Source organism: Petromyzon marinus, unplaced genomic scaffold (genome assembly GCF_048934315.1).
Source record: "Petromyzon marinus isolate PM22_M1 ecotype Great Lakes invasive population unplaced genomic scaffold, UKy_Petmar_22M1.pri1.0 PM_Scaffold_17, whole genome shotgun sequence".
NCBI classification, from domain to species: domain Eukaryota; kingdom Metazoa; phylum Chordata; class Hyperoartia; order Petromyzontiformes; family Petromyzontidae; genus Petromyzon; species Petromyzon marinus.
The window spans coordinates 1,591,456-1,614,128 of NW_027423135.1; positions in this window are offsets into that span (position 1 = coordinate 1,591,456).

A 22,673-nucleotide genomic window follows, 5' to 3' on the forward strand; every position below is an offset into this window, starting at 1 on the left:
TATACACCTTCTGTTGATAATTTAGGTAATGCGTCTTTAGTGCAAGATACTAGTTTTTTAAATTTTGTGTACTATACCAAATCTTACTGTAATGTTTTGCTTTTGCAAAACACGGGCTAATTTGTCAGTTACTCCTGAGATATATGGAATTTTTATTGTTTTAACAATCTGATCGCTTTCAGCAGTGTTGCTTTGCGATCGTGATTTGGCATTCAGTGCTCTGTTAATTTGAGCATTATTGTAGCCATTCTGTCGTAGTGCGTCTTTAACGTGTTTGATCTCTCTCACTAGACTCTCACCATCTGACAGAACATGCTTGTCAACAAGGACACTCAATTGATTTTGATAACGTTTAAGTGTTGTGTGAAACTAATTATTACTGGCAAAAACTAATTAGAGAATCCATTGAAATTGAGAGAAACAGAAATAACTTTAATCGTTCTGATAGCTACAGGCTTAGTGCGGCTTGGAAGCGTATTATTAAATAATACATATTATAATTCCTTATGGGGGAAACACATACTAATTAACGGATTACTAACGTAGCATACAATCGCAATAACACATTACAACTAAATACTAATCTACAACTCATTACTAATCATTACCATTGACTGATTACCAATCGATTATATAATTATGCACCTGAATGAGTTAAATGATGACGTCACCCTGCTGCTGCTTTATTTAAAGCCGGGAGCAAGTGAGGGCTTTACCATTCTGGCGAATTGCCCGATGATGCTGGATGTAATTACCAGCGAAACGTCGTATTCAAACTGTAAATGTTGTGGATTCACTCTTCAACACACCGATGGGCTAAAGTAGTGAATTATTTGTCTTTTGTCAACGTGACACTTTTTTTGTTGATTGGCCGTGCCGGGTGGTGGAGAGTTACGACACATTTATAAATAACGCGATCTTACCCAAAAACCTTTATTATGAATAATATTGGTCGCGAAAGCCTACGTGTTAAGAAGGTTCCATGTTAAGAGATAGGGAACCGGTTCCCATAGAAGGTCTATGGCTCCATGTTAAGAGATAGGGAACCGGTTCCCATAGAAAGTCTATAGCTCAATGTTAAGATATAGGGAACCGGTTCTCATAGAAAGTCTATGGCTCCATGTTAAGAGATAGGGAACCGGTTCCCATAGAAAGTCTATGGCTCCATGTTAAGAGATAGGGAACCGGTTCCCATAGAAAGTCTATGGCTCCATATTAAGAGATAGGGAACCGGTTCCCATAGAAAGTCTATGGCTCCATGTTAAGAGATAGGGAACCGGTTCCCTTAGAAAGTCTATGGCTCCATATTAAGAGATAGGGAACCGGTTCCCATAGAAAGTCTATGGCTCCATGTTAAGAGATAGGGAACCGGTTCCCGTATAAAGTCTATGGCTCCATGTTAAGAGATAGGGAACCGGTTCCCATAGAAAATCTAGCTCCATGTTAAGATATAGGGAACCGGTTCCCATAGAAAGTCTGGCTCCATGTTAAGAGATAGGGAACCGGTTCCCATAGAAAGTCTATGGCCCCATGTTAAGAGATAGGGAACCGGTTCCCATAGAAAGTCTATGGCTCCATGTTAAGAGATAGGGAACCGGTTCCCATAGAAAGTCTATGGCTCCATGTTAAGATATAGGGAACCGGTTCCCTTAGAAAGTCTATGGCTCCATATTAAGAGATAGGGAACCGGTTCCCATAGAAAGTCTATGGCTCCATGTTAAGAGATAGGGAACCGGTTCCCGTATAAAGTCTATGGCTCCATGTTAAGAGATAGGGAACCGGTTCCCATAGAAAATCTAGCTCCATGTTAAGATATAGGGAACCGGTTCCCATAGAAAGTCTGGCTCCATGTTAAGAGATAGGGAACCGGTTCCCATAGAAAGTCTATGGCCCCATGTTAAGAGATAGGGAACCGGTTCCCATAGAAAGTCTATGGCTCCATGTTAAGAGATAGGGAACCGGTTCCCATAGAAAGTCTATAGCTCAATGTTAAGATATAGGGAACCGGTTCCCAAAGAAAGTCTGTGGCTCCATGTTAAGAGATAGGGAACTGGTTCCCGTAGAAAGTCTATGGCTCCATGTTAAGAGATAGGGAACCGGTTCCCATAGTCCACCGGCACGTACACCACCTCTCTGCTCGCACACAGGTCCGATGTCTGAGCGTGGTTGTGTTTCGCTAAATTCTCCTGTTTGATGAGTACTAGGTGCCTCGGTGAATGTATATACTCTGACTTTAACATAGCTATTTCTGTGACCAGTTACTAGCTAATCACTAAACTATTTAAATGCTAAATTCTACGCTAATTTCCTTTGTCAAGGGGCACCTCTACGGATGTGTATACTTTAACTTAGCTATTTCAATGAGCCATTTCAATGCTAATTTAATTCCTTTGTCAAAGCCCGTGGTCTTCTTCTTCCTCTCACACAGCTTAAATGTCGTGATCTAAGGGTGGCTTCTTCCACTTCAGCGCTGTCCTCCAGACAGGCTCGTCCCTTCACCTGATGAAGGCCGCTTGTGTTGTGGCCGAAACGTCGTGATTATTGTTGGTTTATTATTTACCTACGTGACTTTACCGAATAGAACCAAAGAGTATCTACGGCTCCATGTTAAGAGATAGGGAACCGGTTCCCGTAGAAAGTCTATGGCCCCATTTTAAGAGATAGGGAACCCGTTCCCGTAGAAAGTCTATGGCCCCATGTTAAGAGATAGGGAACCGGTTCCCATAGAAAGTTTATGGCTCCATGTTAAGAGATAGGGAACCGGTTCCCATAGAAAGTCTATAGCTCAATGTTAAGAGATCGGGAACCGGTTCCCATAGAAAGTCTATAGCTCAATGTTAAGATATAGGGAACCGGTTCCCATAGAAAGTCTATGGCTCCATGTTAAGAGATAGGGAACCGGTTCCCGTAGAAAGTCTATGGCTCCATGTTAAGAGATAGGGAACCGGTTCCCATAGAAGGTCTACGGCTCCATGTTAAGAGATAGGGAACCGGTTCCCATAGAAAGTCTATGGCTCCATATTAAGAGATAGGGAACCGGTTCCCATAGAAAATCTATGGCTCCATGTTAAGAGATAGGGAACCGGTTCCCATAGAAAGTCTATGGCTCCATATTAAGAGATGGGAACCGGTTCCCATAGAAAGTCTATGGCTCCATGTTAAGAGATAGGAAACCGGTTCCCATAGAAAGTCTAGCTCAATGTTAAGAGATAGGGAACCGGTTCCTGTAGAAAGTCTATGGCTCCATCTTAAGAGATAGGGAACCGGTTCCCATAGAAAGTCTATGGCTCCATATTAAGAGATAGGGAACCGGTTCCCATAGAAAGTCTATGGCTCCATGTTAAGAGATCGGGAACCGGTTCCCATAGAAAGTCTATGGCTCCATATTAAGAGATAGGGAACCGGTTCCCATAGAAAGTCTATGGCTCCATGCTAAGAGATAGGGAACCGGTTCCCATAGAAAGTCTAGCTCAATGTTAAGAGATAGGGAACCGGTTCCCATAGAAATTCTATGGCTCCATGTTAAGAGATCGGCAACCGGTTCCCGTAGAAAGTCTATGGCTCCATGTTAAGAGATAGGGAACTGGTTCCCATAGAAAGTCTATGGCTCCATATTAAGAGATGGGAATCGGTTCCCATAGAAAGTCTATGGCTCCATGTTAAGAGATAGGAAACCGGTTCCCATAGAAAGTCTAGCTCAATGTTAAGAGATAGGGAACCGGTTCCTGTAAAAAGTCTATGGCTCCATCTTAAGAGATAGGGAACCGGTTCCCATAGAAAGTCTATGGCTCCATATTAAGAGATAGGGAACCGGTTCCCATAGAAAGTCTATGGCTCCATGTTAAGAGATCGGGAACCGGTTCCCATAGAAAGTCTATGGCTCCATATTAAGAGATAGGGAACCGGTTCCCATAGAAAGTCTATGGCTCCATGCTAAGAGATAGGGAACCGGTTCCCATAGAAAGTCTAGCTCAATGTTAAGAGATAGGGAACCGGTTCCCATAGAAATTCTATGGCTCCATGTTAAGAGATCGGCAACCGGTTCCCGTAGAAAGTCTATGGCTCCATGTTAAGAGATAGGGAACCGGTTCCCATAGAAAGTCTATGGCTCCATATTAAGAGATAGGGAACCGGTTCCCATAGAAAGTCTATGGCTCCATGTTAAGAGATAGGGAACCGGTTCCCATAGAAAGTCTAGCTCAATGTTAAGAGATAGGGAACCGGTTCCCGTGGAAAGTCCATGGCTCCATGTTAAGAGATAGGGAACCGGTTCCCATAGAAAGTCTATGGCTCCATATTAAGAGATAGGGAACCGGTTCCCATAGAAAGTCTATGGCTCCATGTTAAGAGATCGGGAACCGGTTCCCATAGAAAGTCTATGGCTCCATATTAAGAGATAGGGAACCGGTTCCCATAGAAAGTCTATGGCTCCATGTTAAGAGATAGGGAACCGGTTCCCATAGAAAGTCTAGGGCTCCATATTAAGAGATAGGGAACCGGTTCCCATAGAAAGTCTATGGCTCCATGTTAAGAGATCGGGAACCGGTTCCCATAGAAAGTCTATGGTTCCATATTAAGAGATAGGGAACCGGTTCCCATAGAAAGTCTATGGCTCAATGTTAAGAAATAGGGAACCGGTTCCCATAGAAAGTCTATGGCTCCATGTTAAGAGATAGGGAACCGGTTCCCATAGAAAGTCTATGGCTCCATGTTAAGAAATAGGGAACCGGTTCCCGTAGAAAGTATATGGCCCCATGTTAAGAGTTAGGGAACCGCTTCCCGTAGAAAGTCTATGGCCCCATGTTAAGAGATAGAAAACCGGTTCCCGTATAAAGTCTATGGCTCCATGTTAAGAGATAGGGAACCGGTTCCCATAGAAAGTCTATAGGTCAATGTTAAGATATAGGGAACCGGTTCCCATAGAAAGTCTATGGCTCCATGTTAAGAGATAGGGAACCGGTTCCCATAGAAAGTCTATGGTTCCATGTTAAGAGATAGGGAACCGGTTCCCATAGAAAGTCTAGCTCCATGTTAAGAGATAGGGAACCGGTTCCCATAGAAAGTCCTTTGGCTCCATGTTAAGAGATAGGGAACCGGTTCCCATAGAAAGTCTATGGCTCTATATTAAGAGATAGGGAACCGGTTCCCATAGAAAGTCTATGGCTCCATGTTAAGAGATAGGGAACCGGTTCCCATAGAAAGTCTATGGCTCCATATTAAGAGATAGGGAACCGGTTCCCATAGAAAGTCTATGGCTCCATGTTAAGAGATAGGAAACCGGTTCCCATAGAAAGTCTAGCTCAATGTTAAGAGATAGGGAACCGGTTCCTGTAGAAAGTATATGGCTCTATGTTAAGAGATAGGGAACCGGTTCCCATAGAAAGTCTATGGCTCCATATTAAGAGATAGGGAACCGGTTCCCTTAGAAAGTCTATGGCTCCATATTAAGAGATAGGGAACCGGTTCCCATAGAAAGTCTATGGCTCCATGTTAAGACATAGGGAACCGGTTCCCGTATAAAGTCTATGGCTCCATGTTAAGAGATAGGGAACCGGTTCCCATAGAAAGTCTATAGATCAATGTTAATATATAGGGAACCGGTTCCCATAGAAAGTCTATGGCTCCATGTTAAGAGATAGGGAACCGGTTCCCATAGAAAGTCTATGGCTCAATGTTAAGAGATAGGGAACCGGTTCCCATAGAAAGTCTAGCTCCATGTTAAGAGATAGGGAACCGGTTCCCATAGAAAGTCTATGGCTCCATGTTAAGAGATAGGGAACCGGTTCCCGTAGAAAGTCTATGGCCCCATGTTAAGAGATAGGGAACCGGTTCCCGTAGAAAGTCTATGGCCCCATGTTAAGAGATCGGGAACCGGTTCCCATAGAAAGTCTATGGCTCCGTGTTAATAGATAGGGAACCGGTTCCCATAGAAAGTCTATAGCTCAATGTTAAGATATAGGGAACCGGTTCCCATAGAAAGTCTATGGCTCCATGTTAAGAGATAGTTAACCGGTTCCTGTAGAAAGTCTATGGCTCCATGTTAAGAGATAGGGAACCGGTTTCCATAGAAAGTCTATGGCTCCATGTTAAGAGATAGGGAACCGGTTCCTATAGAAAGTCTATGGCTCCATATTAAGAGATAGGGAACCGGTTCCCATAGAAAGTCTATGGCTCCATGTTAAGAGATAGGGAACCGGTTCCCATAGAAAGTCTATGGCTCCATATTAAGAGATAAGGAACCCGTTCCCATAGAAAGTCTATGGCCCAATGTTAAGAGATAGGAAACCGGTTCCCATAGAAAGTCTAGCTCAATGTTAAGAGATAGGGAACCGGTTCCTGTTGAAAGTCTATGGCTCCATGTTTAGAGATAGGGAACCGGTTCCCATAGAAAGTCTCGCTCCATGTTAAGAGATAGGGAACCGGTTCCCATAGAAAGTCTATGGCTCCATGTTAAGAGATAGGGAACCGGTTCCCAAAGAAAGTCTATGGCTCCATATTAAGAGATAGGGAACCGGTTCCCATAGAAAGTCTATGGCTCTATGTTAAGAGATAGGGAACCGGTTCCCATAGAAAGTCTATGGCTCCATATTAAGAGATAGGGAACCGGTTCCCATAGAAAGTCTATGGCTCCATGTTAAGAGATAGGGAACCGGTTCCTGTAGACAGTCTATGGCTCTATGTTAAGAGATAGGGAACCGGTTCCAATAGAAAGTCTATGGCTCCATATTAAGAGATAGGGAACCGGTTCCCTTAGAAAGTCTATGGCTCCATATTAAGAGATAGGGAACCGGTTCCCATATAAAGTCTATGGCTCCATGTTAAGAGATAGGGAACCGGTTCCCGTATAAAGTCTATGGCTCCATGTTAAGAGATAGGGAACCGGTTCCCATAGAAAGTCTATAGCTCAATGTTAATATATAGGGAACCGGTTCCCATGGAAAGTCTATGGCTCCATGTTAAGAGATAGGGAACCGGTTCCCATAGAAAGTCTATGGCTGCATGTTAAGAGATAGGGAACCGGTTCCCATAGAAAGTCTAGCTCCATGTTAAGAGATAGGGAACCGGTTCCCATAGAAAGTCTATGGCTCCATGTTAAGAGATAGGGAACCGGTTCCCGTAGAAAGTCTATGGCCCCATGTTAAGAGATAGGAACCGGTTCCCGTAGAAAGTCTATGGCCCCATGTTAAGAGATCGGGAACCGGTTCCCATAGAAAGTCTATGGCTCCATGTTAAGAGATAGGGAACCGGTTCCCATAGAAAGTCTATAGCTCAATGTTAAGATATAGGGAACCGGTTCCCATAGAAAGTCTATGGCTCCATGTTAAGAGATAGGGAACCGGTTTCCATAGAAAGTCTATGGCTCCATGTTAAGAGATAGGGAACCGGTTCCCATAGAAAGTCTATGGCTCCATATTAAGAGATAGGGAACCGGTTCCCATAGAAAGTCTATGGCTCCATGTTAAGAGATAGGGAACCGGTTCCCATAGAAAGTCTATGGCTCCATATTAAGAGATAAGGAACCGGTTCCCATAGAAAGTCTATGGCTCCATGTTAAGAGATAGGAAACCGGTTCCCATAGAAAGTCTAGCTCAATGTTAAGAGATAGGGAACCGGTTCCTGTAGAAAGTCTATGGCTCCATGTTTAGAGATAGGGAACAGGTTCCCATAGAAAGTCTATGGCTCCATATTAAAAGATAGGGAACCGGTTCCCATAGAAAGTCTATAGCTCAATGTTAAGATATCGGGAACCGGTTCCCATGGAAAGTCTATGGCTCAATGTTAAGAGATAGGGAACCGGTTTCCATAGAAAGTCTATGGCTCCATGTTAAGAGATAGGGAACCGGTTCCCATAGAAAGTCTATGGCTCCATATTAAGAGATAGGGAACCGGTTCCCATAGAAAGTCTATGGCTCTATGTTAAGAGATAGGGAACCGGTTCCCATAGAAAGTCTATGGTTCCATATTAAGAGATAGGGAACCGGTTCCCATAGAAAGTCTATGGCTCCATGTTAAGAGATAGGAAACCGGTTCCCATAGAAAGTCTAGTTCAATGTTAAGAGATAGGGAACCGGTTCCCATAGAAAGTCTATGGCTCCATATTAAGAGATAGGGAACCGGTTCCCATAGAAAGTCTATGGCTCCATGTTAAGAGATAGGGAACCGGTTCCCATAGAAAGTCTATGGCTCCATATTAAGAGATAGGGAACCGGTTCCCATAGGAAGTCTATGGCTCCATGTTAAGAGATAGGAAACCGGTTCCCATAGAAAGTCCAGCTCAATGTTAAGAGATAGGGAACCGGTTCCTGTAGAAAGTCTAAGGCTCCATGTCAAGAGATAGGGAACCGGTTCCTATAGAAAGTCTAGCTCAATGTTAAGAGATAGGGAACCGGTTCCCATAGAAAGTCTATGGCTCCATGTTAAGAGATCGGCAACCGGTTCCCGTAGAAAGTCTATGGCTCCATGTTAAGAGATAGGGAACCGGTTCCCATAGAAAGTCTATGGCTCCATATTAAGAGATAGGGAACCGGTTCCCATAGAAAGTCTATGGCTCCATGTTAAGAGATAGGGAACCGGTTCCCATAGAAAGTCTATTGCTCCATATTAAGAGATAGGGAACCGGTTCCCATAGAAAGTCTATGGCTCCATGTTAAGAGATAGGAAACCGGTTCCCACAGAAAGTCTTGCTCAATGTTAAGAGATAGGGAACCGGTTCCCGTAGAAAGTCTATGGCTCCATGTTAAGAGATAGGGAACCGGTTCCCATAGAAAGTCTATGGCTCCATATTAAGAGGTAGGGAACCGGTTCCCATAGAAAGTCTATGGCCCCATGTTAAGAGATCGGGAACCTGTTCCCATAGAAAGTCTATGGCTCCATATTAAGAGATAGGGAACCGGTTCCCATAGAAAGTCTATGGCTCCATGTTAAGAGATCGGGAACCGGTTCCCATAGAAAGTCTATGGCACCATGTTAAGAGATAGGGAACCAGTTCCCATAGAAAGTCTATAGCTCAATGTTAAGATATAGGGAACCGGTTCCCATAGAAAGTCTATGGCTCCATGTTAAGAGATAGGGAACCGGTTCCCGTAGAAAGTCTATGGCTCCATGCTAAGAGATAGGGAACCGGTTCCCATAGAAAGTCTAGCTCAATGTTAAGAGATAGGGAACCGGTTCCCATAGAAAGTCTATGGCTCCATGCTAAGAGATAGGGAACCGGTTCCCATAGAAAGTCTAGCTCAATGTTAAGAGATAGGGAACCGGTTCCCATAGAAAGTCTATGGCTCCATGTTAAGAGATAGGGAACCGGTTCCCGTATAAAGTCTATGGCTCCATGTTAAGAGATAGGGAACCGGTTCCCATAGAAAGTCTATAGCTCAATGTTAATATATAGGGAACCGGTTCCCATAGAAAGTCTATGGCTCCATGTTAAGAGATAGGGAACCGGTTCCCATAGAAAGTCTATGGCTGCATGTTAAGAGATAGGGAACCGGTTCCCATAGAAAGTCTAGCTCCATGTTAAGAGATAGGGAACCGGTTCCCATAGAAAGTCTATGGCTCCATGTTAAGAGATAGGGAACCGGTTCCCGTAGAAAGTCTATGGCCCCATGTTAAGAGATAGGAACCGGTTCCCGTAGAAAGTCTATGGCCCCATGTTAAGAGATCGGGAACCGGTTCCCATAGAAAGTCTATGGCTCCATGTTAAGAGATAGGGAACCGGTTCCCATAGAAAGTCTATAGCTCAATGTTAAGATATAGGGAACCGGTTCCCATAGAAAGTCTATGGCTCCATGTTAAGAGATAGGGAACCGGTTTCCATAGAAAGTCTATGGCTCCATGTTAAGAGATAGGGAACCGGTTCCCATAGAAAGTCTATGGCTCCATATTAAGAGATAGGGAACCGGTTCCCATAGAAAGTCTATGGCTCCATGTTAAGAGATAGGGAACCGGTTCCCATAGAAAGTCTATGGCTCCATATTAAGAGATAAGGAACCGGTTCCCATAGAAAGTCTATGGCTCCATGTTAAGAGATAGGAAACCGGTTCCCATAGAAAGTCTAGCTCAATGTTAAGAGATAGGGAACCGGTTCCTGTAGAAAGTCTATGGCTCCATGTTTAGAGATAGGGAACAGGTTCCCATAGAAAGTCTATGGCTCCATATTAAAAGATAGGGAACCGGTTCCCATAGAAAGTCTATAGCTCAATGTTAAGATATCGGGAACCGGTTCCCATGGAAAGTCTATGGCTCAATGTTAAGAGATAGGGAACCGGTTTCCATAGAAAGTCTATGGCTCCATGTTAAGAGATAGGGAACCGGTTCCCATAGAAAGTCTATGGCTCCATATTAAGAGATAGGGAACCGGTTCCCATAGAAAGTCTATGGCTCTATGTTAAGAGATAGGGAACCGGTTCCCATAGAAAGTCTATGGTTCCATATTAAGAGATAGGGAACCGGTTCCCATAGAAAGTCTATGGCTCCATGTTAAGAGATAGGAAACCGGTTCCCATAGAAAGTCTAGTTCAATGTTAAGAGATAGGGAACCGGTTCCCATAGAAAGTCTATGGCTCCATATTAAGAGATAGGGAACCGGTTCCCATAGAAAGTCTATGGCTCCATGTTAAGAGATAGGGAACCGGTTCCCATAGAAAGTCTATGGCTCCATATTAAGAGATAGGGAACCGGTTCCCATAGGAAGTCTATGGCTCCATGTTAAGAGATAGGAAACCGGTTCCCATAGAAAGTCCAGCTCAATGTTAAGAGATAGGGAACCGGTTCCTGTAGAAAGTCTAAGGCTCCATGTCAAGAGATAGGGAACCGGTTCCTATAGAAAGTCTAGCTCAATGTTAAGAGATAGGGAACCGGTTCCCATAGAAAGTCTATGGCTCCATGTTAAGAGATCGGCAACCGGTTCCCGTAGAAAGTCTATGGCTCCATGTTAAGAGATAGGGAACCGGTTCCCATAGAAAGTCTATGGCTCCATATTAAGAGATAGGGAACCGGTTCCCATAGAAAGTCTATGGCTCCATGTTAAGAGATAGGGAACCGGTTCCCATAGAAAGTCTATTGCTCCATATTAAGAGATAGGGAACCGGTTCCCATAGAAAGTCTATGGCTCCATGTTAAGAGATAGGAAACCGGTTCCCACAGAAAGTCTTGCTCAATGTTAAGAGATAGGGAACCGGTTCCCGTAGAAAGTCTATGGCTCCATGTTAAGAGATAGGGAACCGGTTCCCATAGAAAGTCTATGGCTCCATATTAAGAGGTAGGGAACCGGTTCCCATAGAAAGTCTATGGCTCCATATTAAGAGATAGGGAACCGGTTCCCATAGAAAGTCTATGGCTCCATGTTAAGAGATAGGGAACCGGTTCCCATAGAAAGTCTATGGCTCCATATTAAGAGATAGGGAACCGGTTCCCATAGGAAGTCTATGGCTCCATGTTAAGAGATAGGAAACCGGTTCCCATAGAAAGTCCAGCTCAATGTTAAGAGATAGGGAACCGGTTCCTGTAGAAAGTCTAAGGCTCCATGTCAAGAGATAGGGAACCGGTTCCTATAGAAAGTCTAGCTCAATGTTAAGAGATAGGGAACCGGTTCCCATAGAAAGTCTATGGCTCCATGTTAAGAGATCGGCAACCGGTTCCCGTAGAAAGTCTATGGCTCCATGTTAAGAGATAGGGAACCGGTTCCCATAGAAAGTCTATGGCTCCATATTAAGAGATAGGGAACCGGTTCCCATAGAAAGTCTATGGCTCCATGTTAAGAGATAGGGAACCGGTTCCCATAGAAAGTCTATTGCTCCATATTAAGAGATAGGGAACCGGTTCCCATAGAAAGTCTATGGCTCCATGTTAAGAGATAGGAAACCGGTTCCCACAGAAAGTCTTGCTCAATGTTAAGAGATAGGGAACCGGTTCCCGTAGAAAGTCTATGGCTCCATGTTAAGAGATAGGGAACCGGTTCCCATAGAAAGTCTATGGCTCCATATTAAGAGGTAGGGAACCGGTTCCCATAGAAAGTCTATGGCCCCATGTTAAGAGATCGGGAACCTGTTCCCATAGAAAGTCTATGGCTCCATATTAAGAGATAGGGAACCGGTTCCCATAGAAAGTCTATGGCTCCATGTTAAGAGATCGGGAACCGGTTCCCATAGAAAGTCTATGGCACCATGTTAAGAGATAGGGAACCAGTTCCCATAGAAAGTCTATAGCTCAATGTTAAGATATAGGGAACCGGTTCCCATAGAAAGTCTATGGCTCCATGTTAAGAGATAGGGAACCGGTTCCCGTAGAAAGTCTATGGCTCCATGCTAAGAGATAGGGAACCGGTTCCCATAGAAAGTCTAGCTCAATGTTAAGAGATAGGGAACCGGTTCCCATAGAAAGTCTATGGCTCCATGCTAAGAGATAGGGAACCGGTTCCCATAGAAAGTCTAGCTCAATGTTAAGAGATAGGGAACCGGTTCCCATAGAAAGTCTATGGCTCCATGTTAAGAGATAGGGAACCGGTTCCCGTATAAAGTCTATGGCTCCATGTTAAGAGATAGGGAACCGGTTCCCATAGAAAGTCTATAGCTCAATGTTAATATATAGGGAACCGGTTCCCATAGAAAGTCTATGGCTCCATGTTAAGAGATAGGGAACCGGTTCCCATAGAAAGTCTATGGCTGCATGTTAAGAGATAGGGAACCGGTTCCCATAGAAAGTCTAGCTCCATGTTAAGAGATAGGGAACCGGTTCCCATAGAAAGTCTATGGCTCCATGTTAAGAGATAGGGAACCGGTTCCCGTAGAAAGTCTATGGCCCCATGTTAAGAGATAGGAACCGGTTCCCGTAGAAAGTCTATGGCCCCATGTTAAGAGATCGGGAACCGGTTCCCATAGAAAGTCTATGGCTCCATGTTAAGAGATAGGGAACCGGTTCCCATAGAAAGTCTATAGCTCAATGTTAAGATATAGGGAACCGGTTCCCATAGAAAGTCTATGGCTCCATGTTAAGAGATAGGGAACCGGTTTCCATAGAAAGTCTATGGCTCCATGTTAAGAGATAGGGAACCGGTTCCCATAGAAAGTCTATGGCTCCATATTAAGAGATAGGGAACCGGTTCCCATAGAAAGTCTATGGCTCCATGTTAAGAGATAGGGAACCGGTTCCCATAGAAAGTCTATGGCTCCATATTAAGAGATAAGGAACCGGTTCCCATAGAAAGTCTATGGTTCCATGTTAAGAGATAGGAAACCGGTTCCCATAGAAAGTCTAGCTCAATGTTAAGAGATAGGGAACCGGTTCCTGTAGAAAGTCTATGGCTCCATGTTTAGAGATAGGGAACAGGTTCCCATAGAAAGTCTATGGCTCCATATTAAAAGATAGGGAACCGGTTCCCATAGAAAGTCTATAGCTCAATGTTAAGATATCGGGAACCGGTTCCCATGGAAAGTCTATGGCTCAATGTTAAGAGATAGGGAACCGGTTTCCATAGAAAGTCTATGGCTCCATGTTAAGAGATAGGGAACCGGTTCCCATAGAAAGTCTATGGCTCCATATTAAGAGATAGGGAACCGGTTCCCATAGAAAGTCTATGGCTCTATGTTAAGAGATAGGGAACCGGTTCCCATAGAAAGTCTATGGTTCCATATTAAGAGATAGGGAACCGGTTCCCATAGAAAGTCTATGGCTCCATGTTAAGAGATAGGAAACCGGTTCCCATAGAAAGTCTAGTTCAATGTTAAGAGATAGGGAACCGGTTCCCATAGAAAGTCTATGGCTCCATATTAAGAGATAGGGAACCGGTTCCCATAGAAAGTCTATGGCTCCATGTTAAGAGATAGGGAACCGGTTCCCATAGAAAGTCTATGGCTCCATATTAAGAGATAGGGAACCGGTTCCCATAGGAAGTCTATGGCTCCATGTTAAGAGATAGGAAACCGGTTCCCATAGAAAGTCCAGCTCAATGTTAAGAGATAGGGAACCGGTTCCTGTAGAAAGTCTAAGGCTCCATCTTAAGAGATAGGGAATCGGTTCCCATAGAAAGTCTATGGCTCCATATTAAGAGATAGGGAACCGGTTCCCATAGAAAGTCTATGGCTCCTTGTTAAGAGATCGGGAACCGGTTCCCATAGAAAGTCTATGGCTCCATATTAAGAGATAGGGAACCGGTTCCCATAGAAAGTCTATGGCTCCATGCTAAGAGATAGGGAACCGGTTCCCATAGAAAGTCTAGCTCAATGTTAAGAGATAGGGAACCGGTTCCCATAGAAATTCTATGGCTCCATGTTAAGAGATCGGCAACCGGTTCCCGTAGAAAGTCTATGGCTCCATGTTAAGAGATAGGGAACCGGTTCCCATAGAAAGTCTATGGCTCCATGTTAAGAGATAGGGAACCGGTTCCCATAGAAAGTCTAGCTCCATGTTAAGAGATAGGGAACCGGTTCCCATATAAAGTCTATGGCTCCATGTTAAGAGATAGGGAACCGGTTCCCGTAGAAAGTATATGGCCCCATTTTAAGAGATAAGGGAACCGGTTCCCGTAGAAAGTCTATGGCCCCATGTTAAGAGATAGGGAACCGGTTCCCATAGAAAGTTTATGGCTCCATGTTAAGAGATAGGGAACCGGTTCCCATAGAAAGTCTATGGCTCCATGTTAAGAGATAGGGAACCGGTTCCCATAGAAAGTCTATGGCTCCATGTTAAGAGATAGGGAACCGGTTCCCATAGAAGGTCTACGGCTCCATGTTAAGAGATAGGGAACCGGTTCCCATAGTAAGTCTATGGCTCCATATTAAGAGATAGGGAACCGGTTCCCATAGAAAGTCTATGGCTCCATGTTAAGAGATAGGGAACCGGTTCCCATAGAAAGTCTATGGCTCCATATTAAGAGATAGGGAACCGGTTCCCATAGAAAGTCTATGGCTCCATGTTAAGAGATAGGAAACCGGTTCCCATAGAAAGTCTAGCTCAATGTTAAGAGATAGCGAACAGGTTCCTGTAGAAAGTCTATGGCTCCATCTTAAGAGATAGGGAACCGGTTCCCATAGAAAGTCTATGGCTCCATATTAAGAGATAGGGAACCGGTTCCCATAGAAAGTCTATGGCTCCTTGTTAAGAGATAGGGAACCGGTTCCCATAGAAAGTCTATGGCTCCATATTAAGAGATAGGGAACCGGTTCCCATAGAAAGTCTATGGCTCCATGCTAAGAGATAGGGAACCGGTTCCCATAGAAAGTCTAGCTCAATGTTAAGAGATAGGGAACCGGTTCCCATAGAAAGTCTATGGCTCCATATTAAGAGATAGGGAACCGGTTCCCATAGAAAGTCTATGGCTCCATGTTAAGAGATAGGGAACCGGTTCCCATAGAAAGTCTATTGCTCCATATTAAGAGATAGGGAACCGGTTCCCATAGAAAGTCTATGGCTCCATGTTAAGAGATAGGAAACCGGTTCCCATAGAAAGTCTAGCTCAATGTTAAGAGATAGGGAACCGGTTCCCGTAGAAAGTCCATGGCTCCATGTTAAGAGATAGGGAACCGGTTCCCATAGAAAGTTTATGGCTCCATGTTAAGAGATAGGGAACCGGTTCCCATAGAAAGTCTATAGCTCAATGTTAAGAGATCGGGAACCGGTTCCCATAGAAAGTCTATAGCTCAATGTTAAGATATAGGGAACCGGTTCCCATAGAAAGTCTATGGCTCCATGTTAAGAGATAGGGAACCGGTTCCCGTAGAAAGTCTATGGCTCCATGTTAAGAGATAGGGAACCGGTTCCCATAGAAGGTCTACGGCTCCATGTTAAGAGATAGGGAACCGGTTCCCATAGTAAGTCTATGGCTCCATATTAAGAGATAGGGAACCGGTTCCCATAGAAAGTCTATGGCTCCATGTTAAGAGATAGGGAACCGGTTCCCATAGAAAGTCTATGGCTCCATATTAAGAGATAGGGAAGCGGTTCCCATAGAAAGTCTATGGCTCCATGTTAAGAGATAGGAAACCGGTTCCCATAGAAAGTCTAGCTCAATGTTAAGAGATAGGGAACCGGTTCCTGTAGAAAGTCTATGGCTCCATCTTAAGAGATAGGGAATCGGTTCCCATAGAAAGTCTATGGCTCCATATTAAGAGATAGGGAACCGGTTCCCATAGAAAGTCTATGGCTCCTTGTTAAGAGATCGGGAACCGGTTCCCATAGAAAGTCTATGGCTCCATATTAAGAGATAGGGAACCGGTTCCCATAGAAAGTCTATGGCTCCATGCTAAGAGATAGGGAACCGGTTCCCATAGAAAGTCTAGCTCAATGTTAAGAGATAGGGAACCGGTTCCCATAGAAATTCTATGGCTCCATGTTAAGAGATCGGCAACCGGTTCCCGTAGAAAGTCTATGGCTCCATGTTAAGAGATAGGGAACCGGTTCCCATAGAAAGTCTATGGCTCCATGTTAAGAGATAGGGAACCGGTTCCCATAGAAAGTCTAGCTCCATGTTAAGAGATAGGGAACCGGTTCCCATATAAAGTCTATGGCTCCATGTTAAGAGATAGGGAACCGGTTCCCGTAGAAAGTATATGGCCCCATTTTAAGAGATAAGGGAACCGGTTCCCGTAGAAAGTCTATGGCCCCATGTTAAGAGATAGGGAACCGGTTCCCATAGAAAGTTTATGGCTCCATGTTAAGAGATAGGGAACCGGTTCCCATAGAAAGTCTATGGCTCCATGTTAAGAGATAGGGAACCGGTTCCCATAGAAAGTCTATGGCTCCATGTTAAGAGATAGGGAACCGGTTCCCATAGAAGGTCTACGGCTCCATGTTAAGAGATAGGGAACCGGTTCCCATAGTAAGTCTATGGCTCCATATTAAGAGATAGGGAACCGGTTCCCATAGAAAGTCTATGGCTCCATGTTAAGAGATAGGGAACCGGTTCCCATAGAAAGTCTATGGCTCCATATTAAGAGATAGGGAACCGGTTCCCATAGAAAGTCTATGGCTCCATGTTAAGAGATAGGAAACCGGTTCCCATAGAAAGTCTAGCTCAATGTTAAGAGATAGCGAACAGGTTCCTGTAGAAAGTCTATGGCTCCATCTTAAGAGATAGGGAACCGGTTCCCATAGAAAGTCTATGGCTCCATATTAAGAGATAGGGAACCGGTTCCCATAGAAAGTCTATGGCTCCTTGTTAAGAGATAGGGAACCGGTTCCCATAGAAAGTCTATGGCTCCATATTAAGAGATAGGGAACCGGTTCCCATAGAAAGTCTATGGCTCCATGCTAAGAGATAGGGAACCGGTTCCCATAGAAAGTCTAGCTCAATGTTAAGAGATAGGGAACCGGTTCCCATAGAAAGTCTATGGCTCCATATTAAGAGATAGGGAACCGGTTCCCATAGAAAGTCTATGGCTCCATGTTAAGAGATAGGGAACCGGTTCCCATAGAAAGTCTATTGCTCCATATTAAGAGATAGGGAACCGGTTCCCATAGAAAGTCTATGGCTCCATGTTAAGAGATAGGAAACCGGTTCCCATAGAAAGTCTAGCTCAATGTTAAGAGATAGGGAACCGGTTCCCGTAGAAAGTCCATGGCTCCATGTTAAGAGATAGGGAACCGGTTCCAATAGAAAGTCTATGGCTCCATATTAAGAGATAGGGAACCGGTTCCCATAGAAAGTCTATGGCTCCATGTTAAGAGATCGGGAACCGGTTCCCATAGAAAGTCTATGGCTCCATATTAAGAGATAGGGAATCGGTACCCATAGAAAGTCTATGGCTCCATGTTAAGAGATAGGGAACCGGTTCCCATAGAAAGTCTAGGGCTCCATATTAAGAGATAGGGAACCGGTTCCCATAGAAAGTCTATGGCTCCATGTTAAGAGATCGGGAACCGGTTCCCATAGAAAGTCTATGGCTCCATATTAAGAGATAGGGAACCGGTTCCCATAGAAAGTCTATAGTTCCATGTTAAGAGATAGGGAACCGGTTCCCATAGAAAGTCTATGGCTCCATGTGAAGAGATAGGGAACCGGTTCCCATAGAAAGTCTATGGCTCCATGTTAAGAAATAGGGAACCGGTTCCCGTAGGAAAGTATATGGCCCCATGTTAAGAGTTAGGGAACCGCTTCCCGTAGAAAGTCTATGGCCCCATGTTAAGAGATAGGAAACCGGTTCCCGTATAAAGTCTATGGCTCCATGTTAAGAGATAGGGAATCGGTTCCATAGAAAGTCTATAGCTCAATGTTAAGATATAGGGAACCGGTTCCCATAGAAAGTCTATGGTTGCATGTTAAGAGATAGGGAACCGGTTCCAATAGAAAGTCTAGCTCCATGTTAAGAGATAGGGAACCGGTTCCCATAGAAAGTCTATGGCTCCATGTTAAGAGATTGGGAACCGGTTCCCATAGAAAGTCTATGGCTCCATATTAAGAGATAGGGAACCGGTTCCCATAGAAAGTCTATGGCTCCATGTTAAGAGATAGGGAACCGGTTCCCATAGAAAGTCTATGGCTCCATATTAAGAGAGAGGGAACCGGTTCCCATAGAAAGTCTATGGCTCCATGTTAAGAGATCGGGAACCGGTTCCCATAGAAAGTCTATGGCTCGATATTAAGAGATAGGGAACCGGTTCCCATAGAAAGTCTATGGCTCCATGTTAAGAGATAGGGAACCGGTTCCCATAGAAAGTCTAGCTCCATGTTAAGAGATATAGAACCGGTTCCCATATAAAGTCTATGGCTCCATGTTAAGAGATAGGGAACCGGTTCCCGTAGAAAGTCTATGGCCCCATTTTAAGAGATAGGGAACCGGTTCCCGTAGAAAGTCTATGGCCCCATGTTAAGAGATAGGGAACCGGTTCCCATAGAAAGTTTATGGCTCCATGTTAAGAGATAGGGAACCGGTTCCCATAGAAAGTCTATAGCTCAATGTTAAGAGATCGGGAACCGGTTCCCATAGAAAGTCTATAGCTCAATGTTAAGATATAGGGAACCGGTTCCCATAGAAAGTCTATGGCTCCATGTTAAGAGATAGGGAACCGGTTCCCGTAGAAAGTCTATGGCTCCATGTTAAGAGATAGGGAACCGGTTCCCATAGAAGGTCTACGGCTCCATGTTAAGAGATAGGGAACCGGTTCCCATAGTAAGTCTATGGCTCCATATTAAGAGATAGGGAACCGGTTCCCATAGAAAGTCTATGGCTCCATATTAAGAGATAGGGAACCGGTTCCCATAGAAAGTCTATGGCTCCATATTAAGAGATAGGGAACCGGTTCCCATAGAACGTCTGTGGCTCCATGTTAAGAGATAGGAAACCGGTTCCCATAGAAAGTCTAGCTCAATGTTAAGAGATAGGGAACCGGTTCCTGTAGAAAGTCTATGGCTCCATATTAAGAGATAGGGAACCGGTTCCCATAGAAAGTCTATGGCTCCATGTTAAGAGATCGGGAACCGGTTCCCATAGAAAGTCTATGGCTCCATATTAAGAGATAGGGAACCGGTTCCCATAGAAAGTCTATGGCTCCATGCTAAGAGATAGGGAACCGGTTCCCATAGAAAGTCTAGCTCAATGTTAAGAGATAGGGAACCGGTTCCCATAGAAATTCTATGGCTCCATGTTAAGAGATCGGCAACCGGTTCCCGTAGAAAGTCTATGGCTCCATGTTAAGAGATAGGGAACCGGTTCCCATAGAAAGTCTAGCTCAATGTTAAGAGATAGGGAACCGGTTCCCATAGAAATTCTATGGCTCCATGTTAAGAGATCGGCAACTGGTTCCCGTAGAAAGTCTATGGCTCCATGTTAAGAGATAGGAAACCGGTTCCCATAGAAAGTCTAGCTCAATGTTAAGAGATAGGGAACCGGTTCCCGTAGAAAGTCCATGGCTCCATGTTAAGAGATAGGGAACCGGTTCCCATAGAAAGTCTATGGCTCCATATTAAGAGATAGGGAACCGGTTCCCATAGAAAGTCTATGGCTCCATGTTAAGAGATCGGGAACCGGTTCCCATAGAAAGTCTATGCCTCTCTATTAAGACATAGGGAACCGGTTCCCATTGAAAGTCTATGGCCCCATGTTAAGAGATAGGGAACCGGTTCCCATAGAAAGTCTAGGGCTCCATATTAAGAGATAGGGAACCGGTTCCCATAGAAAGTCTATGGCTCCATGTTAAGAGATCGGGAACCGGTTCCCATAGAAAGTCTATGGCTCCATATTAAGAGATAGGGAACGGGTTCCCATAGAAAGTCTATGGCTCCATGTTAAGAGATAGGGAACCGGTTCCCATAGAAAGTCTATGGCTCCATGTTAAGAGATAGGGAACCGGTTCCCATAGAAAGTCTATGGCTCCATGTTAAGAAATAGGGAACCGGTTCCCGTAGAAAGTATATGGCCCCATGTTAAGAGTTAGGGAACCGCTTCCCGTAGAAAGTCTATGGCCCCATGTTAAGAGATAGGAAACCGGTTCCCGTATAAAGTCTATGGCTCCATGTTAAGAGATAGGAAATCGGTTCCATAGAAAGTCTATAGCTCAATGTTAAGATATAGGGAACCGGTTCCCATAGAGAGTCTATGGTTCCATGTTAAGAGATAGGGAACCGGTTCCCATAGAAAGTCTAGCTCCATGTTAAGAGATAGGGAACCGGTTCCCATAGAAAGTCTACGGCTCCATGTTAAGAGATAGGGAACCGGTTCCCATAGAAAGTCTATGGCTCCATATTAAGAGATAGGGAACCGGTTCCCATAGAAAGTCTATGGCTCCATGTTAAGACATAGGAAACCGGTTCCCATAGAAAGTCTAGCTCAATGTTAAGAGATAGGGAACCGGTTCCTGTAGAAAGTCTATGGCTCTATGTTAAGAGATAGGGAACCGGTTCCCATAGAAAGTCTATGGCTCCATATTAAGAGATAGGGAACCGGTTCCCATAGAAAGTCTATGGCTCCATGTTAAGAGATAGGGAACCGGTTCCCGTATAAAGTTTATGGCTCCATGTTAAGAGATAGGGAACCGGTTCCCATAGAAAGTCTATAGCTCAATGTTAATATATAGGGAATCGGTTCCCATAGAAAGTCTATGGCTCCATGTTAAGAGATAGGGAACCGGTTCCCATAGAAAGTCTATGGCTCCATGTTAAGAGATAGGGAACCGGTTCCCATAGAAAGTCTAGCTCCACGTTAAGAGATAGGGAACCGGTTCCCATAGAAAGTCTATGGCTCCATGTTAAGAGATAGGGAACCGGTTCCCGTAGAAAGTCTATGGCCCCATGTTAAGAGAAAGGGAACCGGTTCCCGTAGAAAGTCTATGGCCCCATGTTAAGAGATCGGGAACCGGTTCCCATAGAAAGTCTATGGCTCCATGTTAAGAGATAGGGAACCGGTTCCCATAGAAAGTCTATAGCTCAATGTTAAGATATAGGGAACCGGTTCCCATAGAAAGTCTATGGCTCCATGTTAAGAGATAGTTAACCGGTTCCCATAGAAAGTCTATGGCTCCATGTTAAGAGATAGGGAACCGGTTTCCATAGAAAGTCTATGGCTCCATGTTAAGAGATAGGGAACCGGTTCCCATAGAAAGTCTATGGCTCCATAATAAGAGATAGGGAACCGGTTCCCATAGAAAGTCTATGGCTCCATGTTAAGAGATAGGGAACCGGTTCCCATAGAAAGTCTATGGCTCCATATTAAGAGATAGGGAACCGGTTCCCATAGAAAGTCTATGGCTCCATGCTAAGAGATAGGGAACCGGTTCCCATAGAAAGTCTAGTTCAATGTTAAGAGATAGGGAACCGGTTCCCATACAAATTCTATGGCTCCATGTTAAGAGATCAGCAACCGGTTCCCGTACAAAGTCTATGGCTCCATGTTAAGAGATAGGGAACCGGTTCCCATAGAAAGTCTATGGCTCCATATTAAGAGATAGGGAACCGGTTCCCATAGAAAGTCTATGGCTCCATGTTAAGAGATAGGGAACCGGTTCCCATAGAAAGTCTATGGCTCCATATTAAGAGATAGGGAACCGGTTCCCATAGAAAGTCTATGGCTCCATGTTAAGAGATAGGGAACCGGTTCCCATAGAAAGTCTATGGCTCCATGTTAAGAGATAGGGAACCGGTTCCCATAGAAAGTCTAGGGCTCCATGTTAAGAGATCGGGAACCGGTTCCCATAGAAAGTCTATGGCTCCATATTAAGAGATAGGGAACCGGTTCCCATAGAAAGTCTATGGCTCCATGTTAAGAGATAGGGAACCGGTTCCCATAGAAAGTCTATGGCTCCATGTTAAGAGATAGGGAATCGGTTCCATAGAAAGTCTATAGCTCAATGTTAAGATATAGGGAACCGGTTCCCATAGAAAGTCTATGGTTCCATGTTAAGAGATAGGGAACCGGTTCCCATAGAAAGTCTAGCTCCATGTTAAGAGATAGGGAACCGGTTCCCATAGAAAGTCTATGGCTGCATGTTAAGAGATTGGGAACCGGTTCACATAGAAAGTCTATGGCTCCATATTAAGAGATAGGGAACCGGTTCCCATAGAAAGTCTATGGCTCCATGTTAAGAAATAGGGAACCGGTTCCCATAGAAAGTCTATGGCTCCATATTAAGAGAGAGGGAACCGGTTCCCATAGAAAGTCTATGGCTCCATGTTAAGAGATCGGGAACCGGTTCCCATAGAAAGTCTATGGCTCCATATTAAGAGATAGGAAACCGGTTCCCATAGAAAG